Source organism: Trichomycterus rosablanca, chromosome 14, assembly GCF_030014385.1.
Source record: "Trichomycterus rosablanca isolate fTriRos1 chromosome 14, fTriRos1.hap1, whole genome shotgun sequence".
NCBI lineage: Eukaryota > Metazoa > Chordata > Actinopteri > Siluriformes > Trichomycteridae > Trichomycterus > Trichomycterus rosablanca.
The window spans coordinates 19,655,391-19,674,204 of record NC_086001.1 but is presented as its reverse complement, the minus strand read 5'-3'; the positions used below and the strand labels follow the sequence as shown (position 1 = coordinate 19,674,204).

Below are 18,814 nucleotides of genomic sequence, written 5' to 3'. Positions count from 1 at the left end.
CAAGTCATGTGACCCATGTGTACAATCCAATGAAACATCTGTGCGTGTGTTTCTGTGGCGCAATTGGTTAGCGCCTTCGGCTGTTAACCAAAAGGTTGGTGGTTCGAGCCCACCCACGGACGAGCGCCTTCTATTGCACAACCTGCCTGTTAATAAAATGGATATGAGACTCAACAACAATGTGTAGTCCCACAGAATAGTGGAAATAAGTAACTGAAAACATCCAGTAAACAACAGTCCTACAAGCACAAATATCCACCTGATAATCACCGGGGACCGGCTGTAAAAAGTGGAAGAACGTCCTTTTGGTTTCTGTAGATGTTAAAAGAAGTCACTCGCCCAACGTGGGGCTCGAACCCACGACCCTGAGATTAAGAGTCTCATGCTCTACCGACTGAGCTAGCCGGGCTTAAGCAGCAGGTCAGAACAGACAGCTCATGGATCAGACCATCAGAGAGATGTAGGTTTAATTTACTAACATCACGACTAGATTAAGAACTAATTCACAGTTTACAAACAAACACAATTCAGAATAAGTAACAGAAACAGACACAGACTTACTGTCACTGTATTGTATTATATTATAGTGTTAAATTGTAGCCTATTTTAATGAGATTATGCTTTAATGCTGTATTTTCTTAAATTTATTTAATCCAGCACAATGGTTAAACTGCACAACCCAACAAGTTAAAATAACCCATCATGTGTTCTGTCCAATATTTACACAGTGCTGGGTTTCCAAATAACACATTTTCACCTGCATTTGGCCTTTTCTTTCCTGTGTACCATAAAGAAGTCGCCATTGCAGGTCTACAACATGTTACAAAAACACTTGGGACACTTTATTTTTGCTTTCTTAATCTTGCCGGTGTCACGTTGTATTGAAAGTAAAATAAATAAATTAATTAATAATTAAAATCCTAAAATTTAAAAGCAAGTGTTTAGGTTCATTCATCATCTTAACACATATTACAAACTAATCAAGCTCATCAAATTTCAGACATTGTTCACGTAAACAAAAATCTCTATAGACGGTGCTGTTTATGGTTTTACATTTAAAAACATGAACAGTTAAAAAATAACAACAAACACAACAACAACAATTTAATAATAATGTCACAAATCTGTACCCAAGCAACAAGCTGTAATTTATCTAGCACCACTAGATGGGAACGATCTCTGTACAACATTTTGAACTTCACTTTAAAAGTCAGTTCAGTGTGTTTTACTGTAGTAAGAATAGCTCCACATGTTGGTATTTAAGCTGGATGGATAGATGGAAGTTAACATGTAATCTAAGGTGACTCTTAAGTTTATTCGCTGCTGTTGGCTTATAAAGTTTTACTGAACAAACTGGCTCGTATTTTGGCACTGATATACCTTCCTGAATGGTGATCTGCTTGGTCTACACAACTAGCACAAGTAATCGTGGTCTACACCCCACAAGCGCTCTGTTGTACTTGCACATGCGCTGAACGCTACCATCCTGATACTGCTAAAGTTTCTAAACCTCTAAAGCTGAGTTAAGTTTAGGACCCAGTTGGCCTGTAGATGGCGCTGTAAACAATGATTTGCCTTTTGGTGTTACAATTCGGCATAGAGCAGTCATATGTGGAACACTATTCCATACCTGTCAAGTTTTGGATTAAAAAATAAAGGAAATTTTCCGCCGCGTGCTTCGAGCCGTCCCACCAGCCCAACCGAGGTTCAGTATCCCTTACATTTTAAGACACGTTTACAAGAAATCTAAAATAACCACCTGTGAACCACTTACAAACTACAATTAGATGATCAGAATCTGATAGGTCTAGATAGGCCTATACATTTCTCTAATTATTTACATGCAGTCTTTACTTTTTTTGGCAGGAATGCCCTCTCTCTCCTTGCATCCATCCATCTCTCCCTGTTCCAGGTTTGTTCCCGCTGTCCGCACTAACCTCGCGAGAACTGCCACTTGCAGCAGCCTGGGTGGCAGTTCTCTAGTGACTGGGTGGCAGTCTCTAGTGACATTTCAGTTTGGAGAGGCACAGGAATGTTTTTTAAAGTTATAATATAATACGGGAAATTTACGGGAAAATACTAATAAAAGTCCAGAGTGCTAACCATTACACCATGGAACCACACAGTGAGGTCTTACTTAAGCCCAAATGTTAATAATTAGTCATTTAAGAGCAAGTTGGCTGTTAGATGTCGCTGTAAACAATGATTTGCGATTATATTTTGGGATGGAGCAGTCACATGTGGAACACTATAACACTACTAGTGCTATTATAATATTCAGGCTGGATAAATGGATGGAAATTAACACGTCATTAAAGATGACTCTAAACTAGCACAAGCAGTTGTGATGCTGTTGTACTGCACATGCGCTGAATGCTACCATCCTGAAACTGCTAATATTTCTTAATCTTCGACCTCACACCGGGCCCCAAATAAAAGCAGTAAGGTCCCATTGAGATTTGAACTTGGATCACTGGATTCAGAGTCCAGAGTGCTAACCTTTACACCATGGAACCCTGACACCATAAAAAATAAACGTAATGATTCGCCATTTGCTAAGTAAATAAAGCAAAAATACACAACTTCAGACTTTAATTTTACATCTCAAGTGATTTAAACTTACGTGATTGATATAATTGACTGAAATCAATTGACAAAACTGAGGTCATTTAGAAGTTTTAAGCACTAAATAAAAGTAATTTTAGTTAAACATTGCCACCCAAGTATCAAAATCACAACAAAACGTTCCACTGTTGGAAAATTGCATTAAGTTCAGGACACAGTTGGCCCGTCCCTCCATGTCGCTCAGAAGCAGATGATTTGATGTTTGTGCACCTGTTCAGGAGATCACAAGTCACTAATGATCACACAGAAGTCACTTGATTTTAATACTGTTTGGTTTTTTAAATGAGATCCAACAAGCTCATGGTAAGATGTCCAAATAATTTTTGCCACATAGTGTATCATTACCATTGCTAAGGAGTTAATGTGTGTCTACATCACTTCATCTATCTATACGTGTCTAACATATGTATCTATTCTGTTAATATTCATAAGCATGCAAACACACATACACACACACACACACATGCTTCCACATTTACATGTTTTTGCTGTATGTGTTATATAGATAATATTTAGGTGATTTGAATGCTCATTGCTGAGTACTATCAACTTAGTGAATCAACTCTTTCGAGTCTATTCTTGTCGTTCGACTTAAAGAACCGGATTAAAGAATCGACTCAATTGATTCATTTGAACGCACAGACTCACTCGCTCTCCCGCTGTGCGCTTCTCAAACTGAACCATGGCTGGATTACTGACCGGGCCAGTGGGGCCAGCGCCCAGGGGCCCTTGAGGTCAGGGGGCCCCGGGGGGGGCCCTGGCCCAAAACATTTTGCGATGCCTATCAACATTTATGATACAATATATTTTTATTTCCGAGGGCCCTCTATTTTAAGGATCCTCTGACTATTAGGGACTTTGACCCCAGGGCCTCTTGGGGGCCCTAGACATGCTTTTGGGGCCCCTAGCCATGCTTTTGGGGCCCCTAGCCATGCTTTTGGGCCCTAGCCATGCTTTTGCGGGCCCTAGCCATGCTTTTGGGCCCTAGCCATTTTGGGCCCCTTATGAAAATGGATGAGGCGCTGTGGCACTGCTCTGACTTTGACTTCTGGCTATTAGGGGTCCTAGGAAAGAGGGGGGAATTTTTTTAGAGGGCCCTGGTTATGAGAGCCCCTACCAGGGGGCCCTAGAGAAGAGCAGGGCATACCATTAGAGGGCCCTTGATCATGAGGGCCCCTGCTATGGGGCCCTTGACTTCCATAGAAGTCGTTTACCATGGCTCCTTGACTTTCTAGGGACCTACAAATTGCCAGGCAAGCTACCATATTTCATAACAGACGTTTTGTTGCAAATATGCGATTCAGGCCCTTACTTAATGTTTCTGAATTTGTATTGTTTCAAAATTATTATGTTCAATTTCTCTTAAGCGCAGAGACACAAATTAATTTAGCAATTTAGCAATTATTTAAATTTAAGACAAGCAATTTGTCTGATGAATGCTATCTTTGACACCGATTAAATTGAGTGAATTTGGCCAAGGGTGTGATTTCACTTATGTGAAAACAACAAGCCATTTGACTAGTTTATGTTTCCCCTTTAATAAACAACAGTAAAGAGACCAGTGGTCACTCTAGCTCTAAAGGAATGCATGAAAGGAAAAGTGGCCTTTTCATACAACAGAACGGCAAGCTAATTTTACTCAGTAGCACAATTTTGGTTTGGTGACAGATGATGAAACAGCAAGTGGTTTTGTTGTAGTAGCTGTGGCTGCGTATGCGTGTAACCCTGATATTTTGTTTGAGGATTATTTATTGGAAAACATATTTTATTCAGCTTGTTATTCAATGACTATTCAATGACAGTTTGACATGACTTGACATGTTTCAAGGCAGTGTGAAGGGGTCTCGACAATAATTAAACTTGATTTAATATCATTAACACAGCATTTTTAATATACTCAAAACCTTCCCCGTCTCCCTCTCCATGCCTCTCTCTCTCACACACACACACACACACACACACACACACACACACACACACACACACACACACAAAAAACAGCATGTTTTGTAGTAGATAGTGGCTGCCCCTCCCCCACTCTCTCACTCAGTGGTGAAAAATTGTTACATTGCCCTAAATTCCCACGGGGGCTGAGCCAATCAGGTGTTGCGAGAACTTCCAAGTGAATATGCAAGATCTATGTAAAACCCCCTGCCAGTATCAAAACTCCTCACATTCAGACAGTTCAGCTTGCGAACTTGCTCTGTGCTTTTACTACAACTTTTACCTTGCTATTACCAGATCAGCAACCAACAGCCTTTTTAAAGGCTTATTGCCCTTTATACTGCATTATATTATTTTATAATATATATAAATATTTTTATATTATATTATACTATACTATATTGCATATATTCTGTTACATTCTTTTCATAGTCTTTTCGAAGGCTTATATATTATATTATATTACATGATATAATATTATATTACTATATATAATATATTAAACTTTGGAAGGTTCACAGCCTTTTTCAAGGCTAGTGTAACGTTGCTAACTAGCAACTCACAGCTTTTTTAAAAGCTTATTGTTATTTGCATATTACATTATTGATAACAGTAGAAGTGTAAGCTTTATAATATTAGTACATACATACAATACATTTACAATAACAACAATTTATAGCTAAATAGTTATAGGTCAGCCTTTTTTTACAAGACAAGCTTCTATATTTGCATCTTAAGAAAAAAGAAAAGCAAAAAAGATTAAGGAAGCAAATCAGGCAGATTTCCTGAAAAGCGTTCCTTTGATCTCAAACTTCTTTGAGAAACCGCTGGATATGAGTGAGACAAGTATTGCTAATTTTAGCAGTGATCAGAGTTCTAGCAATGAAGATGTGATCACCACTGGCTTAGTGTCACCTGTCAGTGACTACGTACCTTTGCAGACCCAGTCAGGTGCAGAGCAGGAATGCCAGCCCTGCCAGGCTACCACAGACCAGCAGCAGAAAGACCATGAAAGGAAAGTTCAACTCCTGGTGTGAAACGGTCAACAACCCTGCTTTATGGCCCAGTACCATTACCGACCAAGCCAAGTCGATTCTTGTTAGTAGAGGAGAAGCTGCATTTCAAAACAGAAGTGCTAAGTACCCAGCCTCAGTCAGGGATAGAGGCATTGGGGGTACCAGTAGGAGCTTTACAAATGCTCTACTCAATTGCTCTCTACCCAACGGGCAAACTGTGACTAGGCAGTGGCTACTTTACTCTCCTTCAACTGGCTGTGTGTATTGTTTTGCTTGCAAACTGTTTTCCAGTAAGCACAATACTTTTGTTCATGGATTTTCTGACTGGAAACATTCAGAGCGGATTGGTGAGCATGAGGGGAGTGTGGAGCATAGGGCTTGCATGCTAGCATTATATAATCGCTCCAGAGGCACAGCAACAATTGATCTTGATATTGTCAAACAAATTGATGCAGAAAGACAATACTGGCGGGAAGTTTTGAAAAGAGTTGTTGCAGTCATCCAGTTTTTGGGGGAGAAGGGACTTGCTTTCAGGGGAGATGATGAGCTATTAGGATCAGCCCACAATGGTAATTTTTTGGGCATCATAGAACTCTTAGCCAAATTTGACCCATTCCTAGCTGAGCACCTCCAAAGGTTTGAAGGTAAGGGAAAAGGTTCTGTGTCCTACTTATCATCGACAGTGTGTGAAGAATTTATCCATTTGATGGGACAGAGAACAAAGCAGGCAATTGTTAATGAGATCAAAGAATCAAAATACTTCTCTGTTATAGTTGACTCCACTCCAGACCTTGCTCATGTAGACCAACTTACTTTTATTTTCAGGTTTGTTAATAATGACGGACATGTAGTTGAGCATTTTCTAGCTTTTGAGCCTATTGAAAACCATAGTGGGGACAGTTTGGCAGAGTGTGTCGTTACTATGGTGGAGAATCTGGGCCTAGACTTATCCAACTGTAGGGGCCATATGATAATGCAAGTAACATGTCGGGAAAGTACAATGGAGTCCAAGCTCATCTTAAACAAAGAAACCCTTTGATTTGTTATGTCCCCTGTGCAGCACATTCACTGAATTTAGTTGGTGTCAATGCTGTTGACAGTAGCCCAGAAGCTGGACGTTTTTTTGACTTTGTACAGGCAATGTACACATTTTGTGCTTCATCTACACACAGGTGGGGAAAGGTTTTCCGTGATACTGATATCAAACTCACACTGAAATCACTGTCAGGTACTCGATGGAGCGCACGAGCTGAGTCAACTAAGGCTCTTTGGAAATATTATGCACAACTGAGAGAGGCATTGAATGATATGTCTAAAGATATGGAGGAGAAATGTGTAACTCGAAGTGAAGCCTCTGCACTCTGTGACAAATTGGACACGTTGGAGATGGCCTTCATGGCATACTTCTGGGACACAATACTACAGAGGTTCCAAGCCACAAGCCTGCAGCTGCAGAAGCATGATATTGACATATGTACAGCTACACAACTTCTCTTGTCTTTACGAGACTTTGTGGTAGCACAGAGAGATAACTTTGAGGTGTTTGAAGGGGCAGCTTTAAATGTCACCACTGCTGTCTCCCAAGAGTACAGGCATGACCTCCAGCGTACAAAGAAGCGCAAAATTATGTCTGATGATAGTGCAGAGCCAGGTGTAGCATTTAACGGAAAGGACAAGTTTCGGATCGAAACTTTCAATGTTGTCATTGACAAACTTGTGTCCTGTCTCAACCACCGTTTGAATGCATACACACACTTAACTGAGCTATTTGATGTTCTTTTCATGCCTGACAATATGTCCAACAGTGAGCTCACTTTAAAGGCTAACTCACTCGCTGCAGCATATCCTTCAGATCTGAACATGAGCCTGGCAGATGAATTGATACAATACAAATCATTCATAACAGAAAAAGAAAAATGTCCTAGTAAAATGCTCAAAACCATGATAAATTTAAATTTACAGTCAACCTTTCCAAATGTCTACATAGCACTTAGACTTTTTTTGACTGTGCCTATCACAAATTGTGAAGGGGAGCGTTCATTCTCCAAACTGGCTCGTATTAAGAATGAACTCAGGATTAGGATGCGCCAAAACCGCCTGAACTCACTGTCACTTCTGGCCATTGAATCAGATTTGGTCAGACAGCTTAATTTTGATGAATTAGTGGATGACTTTGCAAGAAAGAAGAGTAGAAAGAAACTTATATAAAATAGATTCTTGTGTTAGGGTTAGTTATTGACAGGTTGTTTAATGTATTAATTTATTTATGTTTTTGGAGGGGGGGGGGGGGGGGGGGGGGATCCTGGGCAACTCTTTGCCCAGGTGCCCAGACTATCCTTAATCCGTCCTTGTTGATAACAGTGTTTTTACCTAAATAAAACCAGGTTCCACCAAATTTTGAACTCGGATCACTGGATTCAAAGCCCAGAGTGCTAACCATTACACCATGGAACCACAAAGTGAGGTCTTACTTAAGCCCAAAAGTGAATAATTAGTAATTTAAGAGCAAGTTGGCTGTTAGATGGCGCTGTAAACAATGATTAGCGATTATATTTTGGGATGGAGCAGTCACATGTGGAACACTATAACACTACTAGTGGTATTATGATATTCAAGCTGGATGAATGGATGGAAATTAACACGTAATTTAAGGTGACTCTAAACTAGCACAAGCAATTGCGATGCTCTGTTGTACTGCACATGCGCTGAATGCTACCATCCTGAAACTGCTAATGTTTCTCAATCTTGGACCTCACAAATAAAAGCAGTAAAGTCCCACCAAGATTTGAACTCGGATCACTGGATTAAAGAGTGCTAACCATTACACCATGGAACTCTGAAACTATAAGAACTAAACGTAATGATTCACCATTTGCTAAGTAAATAAAGCAAAAATACACAACTTCAGACTTTACTTTTACATCTCAAGTGATCTAAACTTACGTAATTGATATAATTGACTGAAATCAATTGACAAAACTGAGGTAATTTAGAAGTTTTAAACACTAAATAAAAGTAATTTTAGTTAAACATTGCCACCCAAGTACCAAAATAACAACAAAACGTTCCACTGTTGGAAAACTGCATTAAGTTCAGGACGCAGTTGGCCCGTCCCTCCATGTCGCTCTGAAGCAGATGATTTGATGTATGTGCACCTGTTCAGGAGATCACAAGTCACTAATGATCACACAGAAGTCACTTGATTTTAATACTGTTTGTTTTTTAAATGAGATCCAACAAGCTCATGGTAAGATGTCCAAATAATTTTTGCCACATAGTGTATCATTACTATTGCTAAGGAGTTAATATGTGTGTCTACATCACTTCATGTATCTATACGTGTCTAACATACAGTGCCTTGCAAAAGTATTCAGCCCCCTTGAACTTTTCAACCTTTTGCCACATTTCAGGCTTCAAACATAACGATATGAAATTGTAATTTTTTGTGAAGAATCAATAACAAGTGCGACACAATTGTGAAGTGGAACGAAATTTATTGGATATTTTAAACTTTTTTTAGAAATAAAAACCTGAAAAGTGGGGCGTGCAATATTATTCAGCCCCTTTACTTTCAGTGCAGCAAACTCACTCCAGAAGTTCAGTGAGGATCTCTGAATGATCCAATGTTGACCTAAATGACTGTTGGTGATAAATAGAATCCACCTGTGTGTAATCAAGTCTCCGTATAAATGCACCTGCTCTGTGATAGTCTCAGAGTTCTGTTTAAAGCGCAGAGAGCATCATGAAGACCAAGAAACACACCAGGCAGGTCCGAGATACTGTTGTGGAGAAGTTTAAAGCCGAATTTGGATACAAAAAGATTTCCCAAGCTTTAAACATCTCAAGGAGCACTGTGCAAGCGATCATATTGAAATAGAAGGAGTATCAGACCACTGCAAATCTACCAAGACCCGGCCGTCCCTCTAAACTTTCAGCTCAAACAAGGAGAAGACTGATCAGAGATGCAGCCAAGAGGCCCATGATCACTCTGAATGAACTGCAGAGATCTACAGCTGAGGTGGGAGAATCTGTCCATAGGACAACAATCAGTCGTACACTGCACAAATCTGGCCTTTATGGAAGAGTGGCAAGAAGAAAGCCATTTCTCAAAGATATCTATAAAAAGTCACCTGGGAGACACACCAAACATGTGGAAGAAGGTGCTCTGGTCAGATGAAACCAAAATCGAACTTTTTGGCCACAATGCAAAACGTTATGTTTGGCATAAAAGCAACACAGCTCATCACCCTGAACACACCATCCCCACTGTCAAACATGGTGGTGGCAGCATCATGGTTTGGGCCTGCTTTTCTTCAGCAGGGACAGGGAAGATGGTTAAAATTGATGGGAAGATGGATGGAGCCAAATACAGGACCATTCTGGAAGAAAACCTGTTGCAGTCTGCAAAAGACCTGAGACTGGGACGGTGATTTATCTTCCAACAAGACAATGATCCAAAACATAAAGCAAAATCTACAATGGAATGGTTCACAAATAAACGTATCCAGGTGTTAGAATGGCCAAGTCAAAGTCCAGACCTGAATCCCATCGAGAATCTGTGGAAAGAGCTGAAAACTGCTGTTCACAAACGCTCTCCATCCAACCTCATTGAGCTCGAACTGTTTTGCAAGGAAGAATGGGCAAAAATTTCAGTATCTCGATGTGCAAAACTAATAGAGACATACCCCAAGCGACTTGCAGCTGTAATCGCAGCAAAAGGTGGCACTACAAAGTATTAACGCAAGGGGGCTGAATAATATTGCACGCCCCACTTTTCAGTTTTTTATTTCTAAAAAAAGTTTAAAATATCCAATAAATTTCGTTCCACTTCACGATTGTGTCCCACTTGTTGTTGATTCTTCACAAAAAATTACAATTTCATATCGTTATGTTTAAAGCCTGAAATGTGGCAAAAGGTTGAAAAGTTCAAGGGGGCTGAATACTTTTGCAAGGCACTGTACATATCAATTCTGTTAGTATTCATAAGCATGCACACACACACACACACATACACAATACACACACATGCTTCCACATTCACATGTTTTTGCTGTATGTGTTATGTAGATAATATTTAGGTGATTTGATGTATTTTTGACATTTTATTATTATTTAAGTGAAGCTTTTTACAAGTTTAGGGGTTTTGTGTTTTGCTTCACTGTATGAATGGTGCATCATTAAACTGTTATACATTATTTATTCTATTTTGTATTAGATGAGATGGTTTGTCTCTGTATTGACCTGCGATTAATTTTTAAATGACAGCTAACGATAGTGATCCGACTCTTTTAAGTATTTTGTATAACATATAAAATGTTGACTTCATCAAAAAGAATCGACTCCTTCAGCTTCTAATGGCTCATTGCTGAGTACTATCAACTTAGTGAATCGACTCAAACTGAACTGCGTCTTAATGCACATAAGGAAGAAATCTATGTAGAGATCTCAAATAACATGAACTTGAAGGTATGAACTTACATTGTAGAAAAGAAGAACAAGCCAGTAGCAGCAGTGTGCACATTAAACCATTTACAGAAGGGCAATTAAGTTTGGCAAAGTCAAATAATGGCATGTTTCTGACCTGAATGAGAGGGGCATTAAAAAGATCTCACACTTGTCAGAGACAACGTTTGAAGTCCAGGTCAATAGGACCTGCTAGTTAGAATAGGATCACTTGTTTGTTAGTTTATGTCCAAAAGTAAACTATATATTTCTTAAAGTTCTTGACTGAGCTAAATGCTGCCAACCAGTGACTGGAGCAGATACGACTCAGGTCCTGCACACAGTAAGTAGTGCTGATACACAGTACCAGTCTGCACACCAGAGGGGCTCCAAACCTCAAGTTTTCACTCATTAAATCATGTTTGTGAACTTTGTGGAATGATTGTAGGATTTGTACGTGTTGAGCTACTGTTAATATTTTTCCCCAATTGAACTAAACCTGAATTGATGTTTTAACTGTTCATTAAGACTTCACTAAGAGTTATTGCCATCAAGCAAAGCATATGTAAAGCATATTTCTATATGAGATAATATACACTAAGGTTTAATCGTCTGATCATCAGACATGGTTGTGCAATAAAAGGCACTCGTCCCTGGGTGGGCTCGAACCACCAACCTTCCAATTAACAGCCGAACACGCTAACCGATTGCGCCACAGAGACACATGCACAGTTGTCAGGGTCACATGACTTGCTTAAGTCAGGCTAATAAACAGTATAATACTGTAACAGGCATGGTGGCTAACACCATAGAGTTACATTTGGTCAGTTCCCATGGTCTCCCTTAGGCAGCAATAGAGAGGGAATTACCCATGTTTTCTTTTGTGAAAAGAAGTAGACACAGCATTTTCCTGATGGAAGCAAAAGCGGTTTGCTACTTGGTGTGCTGCTTTGCATTTTTTATCTTTTTGAAGATTTAAAGACTCCTTTCCTAGGAAACTTTGATGTTTTATGCCTAGATGTAAGTACAGTAATCCCTCCTCGATCGCGGGGGTTGCGTTCCAGAACCCTCCGCGAAAGGTGAAAATCCGCGAAGTAAAAACCATGTGTTTATATGGTTATTTTTATAACCCGATTCCATCGGGTTTAGCATTTAGCATCTTGTCATTAAAACCAATGGATTGAGGTAGCACAGCATGCTAACATCAATATAACATCTCCCTTCATGTAATGATAACGGTTACATTTCCTGACAAGCCCGAACTTGCAAATAAAAACACTCGGTACAAGTTTATACAAGTTAAAAATCAGTAATATTTTATTTACGTTTGAAAAGAACTCCATTCGTTTGTCCGCACAGTCAGCCATGTTTATTTTTCTGTGAGAGAAGAGCGTCCGACCCGCAATGAATTCTGGGATTGCCTTGATCACTAAGGCATCGTCGGATGCTCACTCATTCTTGAGTGAAAATAACGTTGAAATGTTAAGAAGTGAGGATATTAAGGCATCTAGGATTTGGAACAGCCTCCTAATCGGGAGCGCGCACAGGATGACGTAAAATGCGTCTATGTAGAGAGCTCACTAGCTTTTCGAACACACCCCTTGTCTGCAGAAATCCACAAACCAGCGAAGAATCCGCAAATTATATTTAGACATGCTTGCAAATAAAATCCGCGATAGAGTGAAGCCGCAAAAGTCGAAGCGCGATATAGCGAGGGATTACTGTACTGCAAACTGCGTTTTGATTATCATTATTCTTGAGATAATTTCTCTTTTTGGAAATATTATGGAAAGTAGATGCTAATGCTATATGCTAATTTCCTTTGTATATTTACATTGCTAATGCATTAATATTACTACTTCTGTAGAAAAGGAGTTTGTTCGGGAATCAACTACACATTATTAACTGATGGATTTTGAAAAAGGACATTCAACTTTAATAAGGACTAACTAAGGGTATGGATAAGGACTGCATTATACGGAATAACTCTGATTCAGTTGAAGTGGACGTATAAGCTTTGAACCCTACAAAGTCTACTTTGGTCAACTTTTTTTGGATTTATTTTGCATCATCTTGGGAAGAAGATATTTGTAAATATTTGGTTTATGGTGGATATATGACTTTATCTTTACTGTCTTGTTTTGTTTTCAATGCATTATTACAGTTTTTGTTCAGCAAAAAAAGTTGACCAAAGTAGACTTTGTTTATATTTTGACAACATAAGGACATAACATGGTAAAATAATGTAAAAACATGGTGTTGTAGAAAAGCATTACGCACTTTAATCGGGAATGATTTGCACTTTACTTTTTTATGTTACTGTTATATTTGTTTCCTGTACAAAATTGTTTTTGTTTTTTTTAAAGTAATTTGTTTATTTGCACGTTGTAAAAATAAAATCTCTCTCTCTATACAGGCTCACTGTGGAGGCAAATTGGTGGTTAAGTGGGCGGGTCTAAACTGCTGTAGGCTGAATGAGCAGAGATAAACTGATGAAGGCTGAATGAATGTACCACAATACAGTATAGTTTAGATAGTTCACACATATAAGAACCCACAAAACCTCTTAGATGTGTATTAAGAAAGTCTGAACATAAATGACTAGACAGCGATGTCTGAAGTAGGACTGAGATCTCGGATCATTTAAATAACATGAAACTGCTGCATTTCTGGTGCAATAACAAACAAATTCAGTTTAGGAGCCGCTCATTTTTACAGATCTTCACTGAAAGTGTGCAGAATCTCAAATGGTTTTTGTGCTGCTGGTTAAATGGGGTTAGTGTAGAATTATGTACCAAGATCTAAACAGAGAATAGATGAACTGGCCGGTTAGCTCAGTTGGTTAGAGCGTGGTGCTAATAACGCCAAGGTCACGGGTTCGATCCCCGTATGGGCCACACCCTCTTTAATGATTAAAGGTAGCATGGTACCTGTATTCTTTCTTTATTTATACTTTCTTTATTTAATTTTCACTTATTGTTTTTATTTTGTTTAAAGCCAGAAGTGCACTGAAGGGAAGAAATTCCTTATTCTTTGTATTATTTTCTTGTATTGTTCGACTTGAAAAAAATAAGTTTGAAACTGTTTACAATATTTGTTGTGGTGTGTTAATGTTTCTGTATTGTGGTTTGTCAGCTCTCTAACCTCAGAAGATTGTTTTAATTAGCTTTAAGTTATATTTTTTTACATTCTTTATTTAAGAAAAAACGTAGAGAAGTGCACTGAAGGGAAGAAATTCCTTATTTTTTGTATTATTTTATTGTATTGTTCAACTTGAAAAACAGAATAAGTTTGAAACTGTTTACAGTATTTGTTGTGGTGTGTTAATTTTGTTGTATTGTGGTTTGTCAGCCCTCTAACTCAGGAGATTTTGTTTTAAGTTGTGTTGAGTGATATTTTTTTAAGCTTAAATATTAAAAAGTATCGGTATCGATATCGGCGATACTGGCCCTGCATTTACTTGGTATCGGATCGATACCAAAATTCCCGGTATCACCCACCTGTACTTTGAGAAGCTCACAGCGGGAGAGCGAGTGAGTCTGCGCGTTCAAATTAATCAAATGATTCTTTGAGTCGATTCTTTAATCTGGTTCTTTAAGTCGAAGGACAGGAATAGACTCGAAAGAGTCGATTCACTAAGTTGATAGTACTCAGCAATCCAAGCAGTTGGAAGCTGAAGGAGTCGCTTCCCTACATAGTAGATAGTATTTTAGATATGAATTTATGTTCCCTACATAGTGCACTAAATTGTATATCAGATAACAGATTTATGTTCCTTACATAGTGCACTACGTAGTGCACTAGATAGTGAATTAGACAATTGGTTTATTTTCCCTACACAGTTCACTAGATACTGTATTACATAATTAATTATGTTCCCTACACAGTGCGCTAGATTGTATATCAGATAACGGATTTAATACGCAGTCGTAGTAATAAAGTCTGTGTCTCCTTCATGTGTGTGTGTGTGTGTGTGTCGTTCTTGGCCGCTCGTTCAAGATTCCGGGAGATTTTATCTGACTTGTGGGAATCAGGGAGCTGCTATGTATATGCTGGAGACTCACGAAACTTTTTCTGTACTTTATTTTACAAAAAGCCAGAGTGTACAATGAGAGGGGGAATTATGTTTCTTATTATATAATTGTTTCTCAACAAAAACCCCAGACTTCATTAGTTTATTACATTAATAAAATTACTTTATATTCACCTATAAACTGTAGTGGGTTTTCACTGCACATGATGAACTAATAAACACAAAATCATTAATTAGTCAAAGCAAATTGATGATACATTCACCTCATAAATCATGATACACTGCTCTACCCTACATGAAAGTAAGTACAAAATATTGGTATCTGATCGATATCGGCGATACTGACCCTGTATTTACTTGGTATCGGATCGATATCCAATTTTGCAGTATCGCACACCACTGATACATACAGTGGCCCGCTGAGTCAAAACACGATAACATTTACAAAACAAACCTAAGCTGACAACACAACAACATTAGGGAAAAACGCGAATACAAAAAGAACAACACAACAACATTAAGGAAAAACACGAATACAAAAAGGACAACACAACGAAATTAAGGAAAAACACGAATACAAAAAGGACAACACAACGAAATTAAGGAAACACGAATACAAAAGGACAACACAACGAAATTAAGGAAACACGAATACAAAATGACAACACAACGAAATTAAGGAAACACGAATACAAAATGACAACACAACGAAATTAAGGAAACACGAATACAAAATGACAACACAACGAAATTAAGGAAACACGAATACAAAATGACAACACAACGAAATTAAGGAAACACAAATACAAAATGACAACACAACGAAATTAAGGAAACACAAATACAAAATGACAACACAACGAAATTAAGGAAACACAAATACAAAATGACAACACAACGAAATTAAGGAAACACAAATACAAAATGACAACACAACGAAATTAAGGAAACACGAATACAAAAAGGACAACACAACGAAATTAAGGAAAAACACGAATACAAAAAGGACAACACAACGAAATTAAGGAAACACGAATACAAAAGGACAACACAACGAAATTAAGGAAACACAAATACAAAAGGACAACACAACGAAATTAAGGAAACACAAATTCAAATCCTACAACGGAAATGCTCCCGGTCACTAGAGGGCACCTCTATAATTTTTTATCTGTATGAACATTGCAGCAAAGAAAGCAAGAAGCAGAGCAGCGTAGTGCAGAGAATCTGGATTCGGTTTAACTTTAATGTTCAGTGATATAATTCTTAATAAAATTGAGCTTTTTAGTGTCGGCGGTTTGATTGTATAGCACCTTTTTGTTTTTTAAACATCAGGCAGCAATTAGCTTGCCAAATGTTTTAATATAATTGCAAAATCAACTAACTTGAGCTTTAACCAGACTGTGCCACGCTTTTACAGTTTAACATGTTTTAATGTCATAAACCTTTTAACAGTATATTTACAATGTATTAGTTAGTAATCATTAAGCATTTTAAGCGTATGTATTCATGCCCATTAGTTTAATATTCAACATTCTTTTGACATTCGGCATTCTGGTTTAAATAAGTGCTTGAAAAAACACATAAGACTTATTTTATGAATTCTTACACATGAAAATAGGTAACATACTTAAAAAGCTATTTTATTTTAATTTTAAGATTACGTCTATTTACTTAAAAAAAAACTAATGGAAAAACTGAGTCGTGTTCATAACATTTTGTGCATTTTTTTCAGAAAAAGGAATCCATTAAAGTGTCATATAATTTGATGTATTAATGTCAAACACATTTTTATATACACATCGGTTTCTTTCACCTATTACAAACCTTGTACAAAGCATTACAAAAATTTATTTCTTTTATAAAAAAATAAATAAATACATCTAAATCTTGTATTATTTAACTAGATTAATGTCAAACCATTTTTAGACACAAATGGACACACCTGTAAAATATAATTATACAATTATTGATCTTAACTAGAAATTAAAATAAATTATTTAATAATGTAAAGAAGTTTGTAGGTGAGGGGTATGTACTGTATGTGTATATATAAAATAGTTTACATTAATAAATGTAATCATGTCAAATAATTCTATAATTTACAATGATCCTATATGAAATAAGGTAATATATCCGTTATTTGTCATGTATACATATACAGATGTACAGTACAATGAGCATACATTTTTTTATCTTAACTATACATTTAAAAGAAAATATAACTAAAAATGTAACTAAAAATGTTTGTAGTAAATGGGAAACATTGAGGTTTATACTAATAAATGAAATTACGAGACCTGCATAGATTAATTCATCTCCAAAATAAAATGATCAGATTTATTGATCTTTATTTAAAATTAATATAAAATAGTTTGTAGTAGGTGAGAAACATTAATGTGTTTGTATGAAAATGGTTTGAAATAAATGTATCAAAAGCTCAATTTTATTAAGAATTATATCACTGAACATTAAAGTTAAACCGAATCCAGATTCTCTGCACTACGCTGCTCTGCTTCTTGCTTTCTTTGCTGCAATGTTCATACAGATAAAAAATGATAGAGGTGCCCTCTAGTGACCGGGAGCATTTCCGTTGTAGGATTTGAATTTGTGTTTCCTTAATTTCGTTGCGTTGTCATTTTGTACTCGTGTTTCCTTAATTTCGTTGCGTTGTCCTTTTGTATTCGTGTTTCCTTAATTTCGTTGCGTTGTCCTTTTGTATTCGTGTTTCCTTAATTTCGTTGTGTTGTCCTTTTGTATTCGTGTTTCCTTAATTTCGTTGTGTTGTCCTTTTGTATTTGTGTTTCCTTAATTTCGTTGTGTTGTCCTTTTGTATTCGTGTTTCCTTAATTTCGTTGTGTTGTCCTTTTTGTATTCGTGTTTTTCCTTAATGTTGTTGTGTTGTGCTTTTTGTATTTGCGTTTTTCCTTATTGTTGTTGTGTTGTCAGCTTTTGTTTGTTTTGTAAATGTTATCGCGTTTTGACTCAGCGGGCCACCGTTACAATTACTGTTTTGCATGCAAGTGACCTGATGTTTAGAAGTCCTAACTTTAGTTTAGCCTTACTATGGTTTTCATGATGCTCATTTAGATTAATTTTAATTAAGTTATTATGACATACTTTTTGATTTTGTTTTGGCTTACACCTGCCACGGTAAACAGACACAGTCTCAATGGTTTGTGACTTAAGGATTCCGGGTGACGTCCGATGGCGACTCGCAGACAGTCGGTTAGGCCTGTTTGTCTGCTGCCTGGTCTTGGCTCTGGATAGTCATTTAACACTATCTGCCGCTACACTAACGCGGTGGTAAAGCCTGTCACCTATGCTGCAAGAAATGCGAGCAGCACCCTCCCACGTGGGGTGGACACCATCCCGCTTCAAAAGACCAGGCCTTTCCTCAAAGGTGGACCAGTTATCTACAAAATCAATGCAGTTTTCTGAGCACCATTTAGACATCCAGCGGTTCAGCGACAACAATCTGCTGTAGGTTTCGCCACTGGGTCGAATCGGTAAGGGGCCAAAGCACACTACTGCCTCAGACATCGACCTAGCTAACTCACACACCTCTTTAACATTACTCTTAGTAACCTCAGACTGCCGTAAACGAACATCATTAGTGCCGACGTGGATAACAATCTTCGAAAATCTACGATTAGCGTTAGCCAGCACTTTCAGATTTGCTCTGATGTCAGGCGCCCTGGCCCCCGGAATACAGGTGACTATGGTTGCTGGTGTCTCTATGGGGGTTGCAATA

General features: G+C 37.8%; 2 non-coding genes across 2 annotated transcripts; one reads left to right on the top strand and one right to left on the bottom strand.

The window, feature by feature from the left end:
• Positions 1–336: 336 nt before the first annotated feature.
• trnak-cuu (transfer RNA lysine (anticodon CUU)) lies at positions 337–409 on the bottom strand. The gene has a single exon. It is a non-coding gene; the product is annotated as a tRNA-Lys (tRNA).
• Positions 410–13,850: 13,441 nt separating this feature from the next.
• trnai-aau (transfer RNA isoleucine (anticodon AAU)) lies at positions 13,851–13,924 on the top strand. Its single transcript has one exon. It is a non-coding gene; the product is annotated as a tRNA-Ile (tRNA).
• Positions 13,925–18,814: the final 4,890 nt, after the last annotated feature.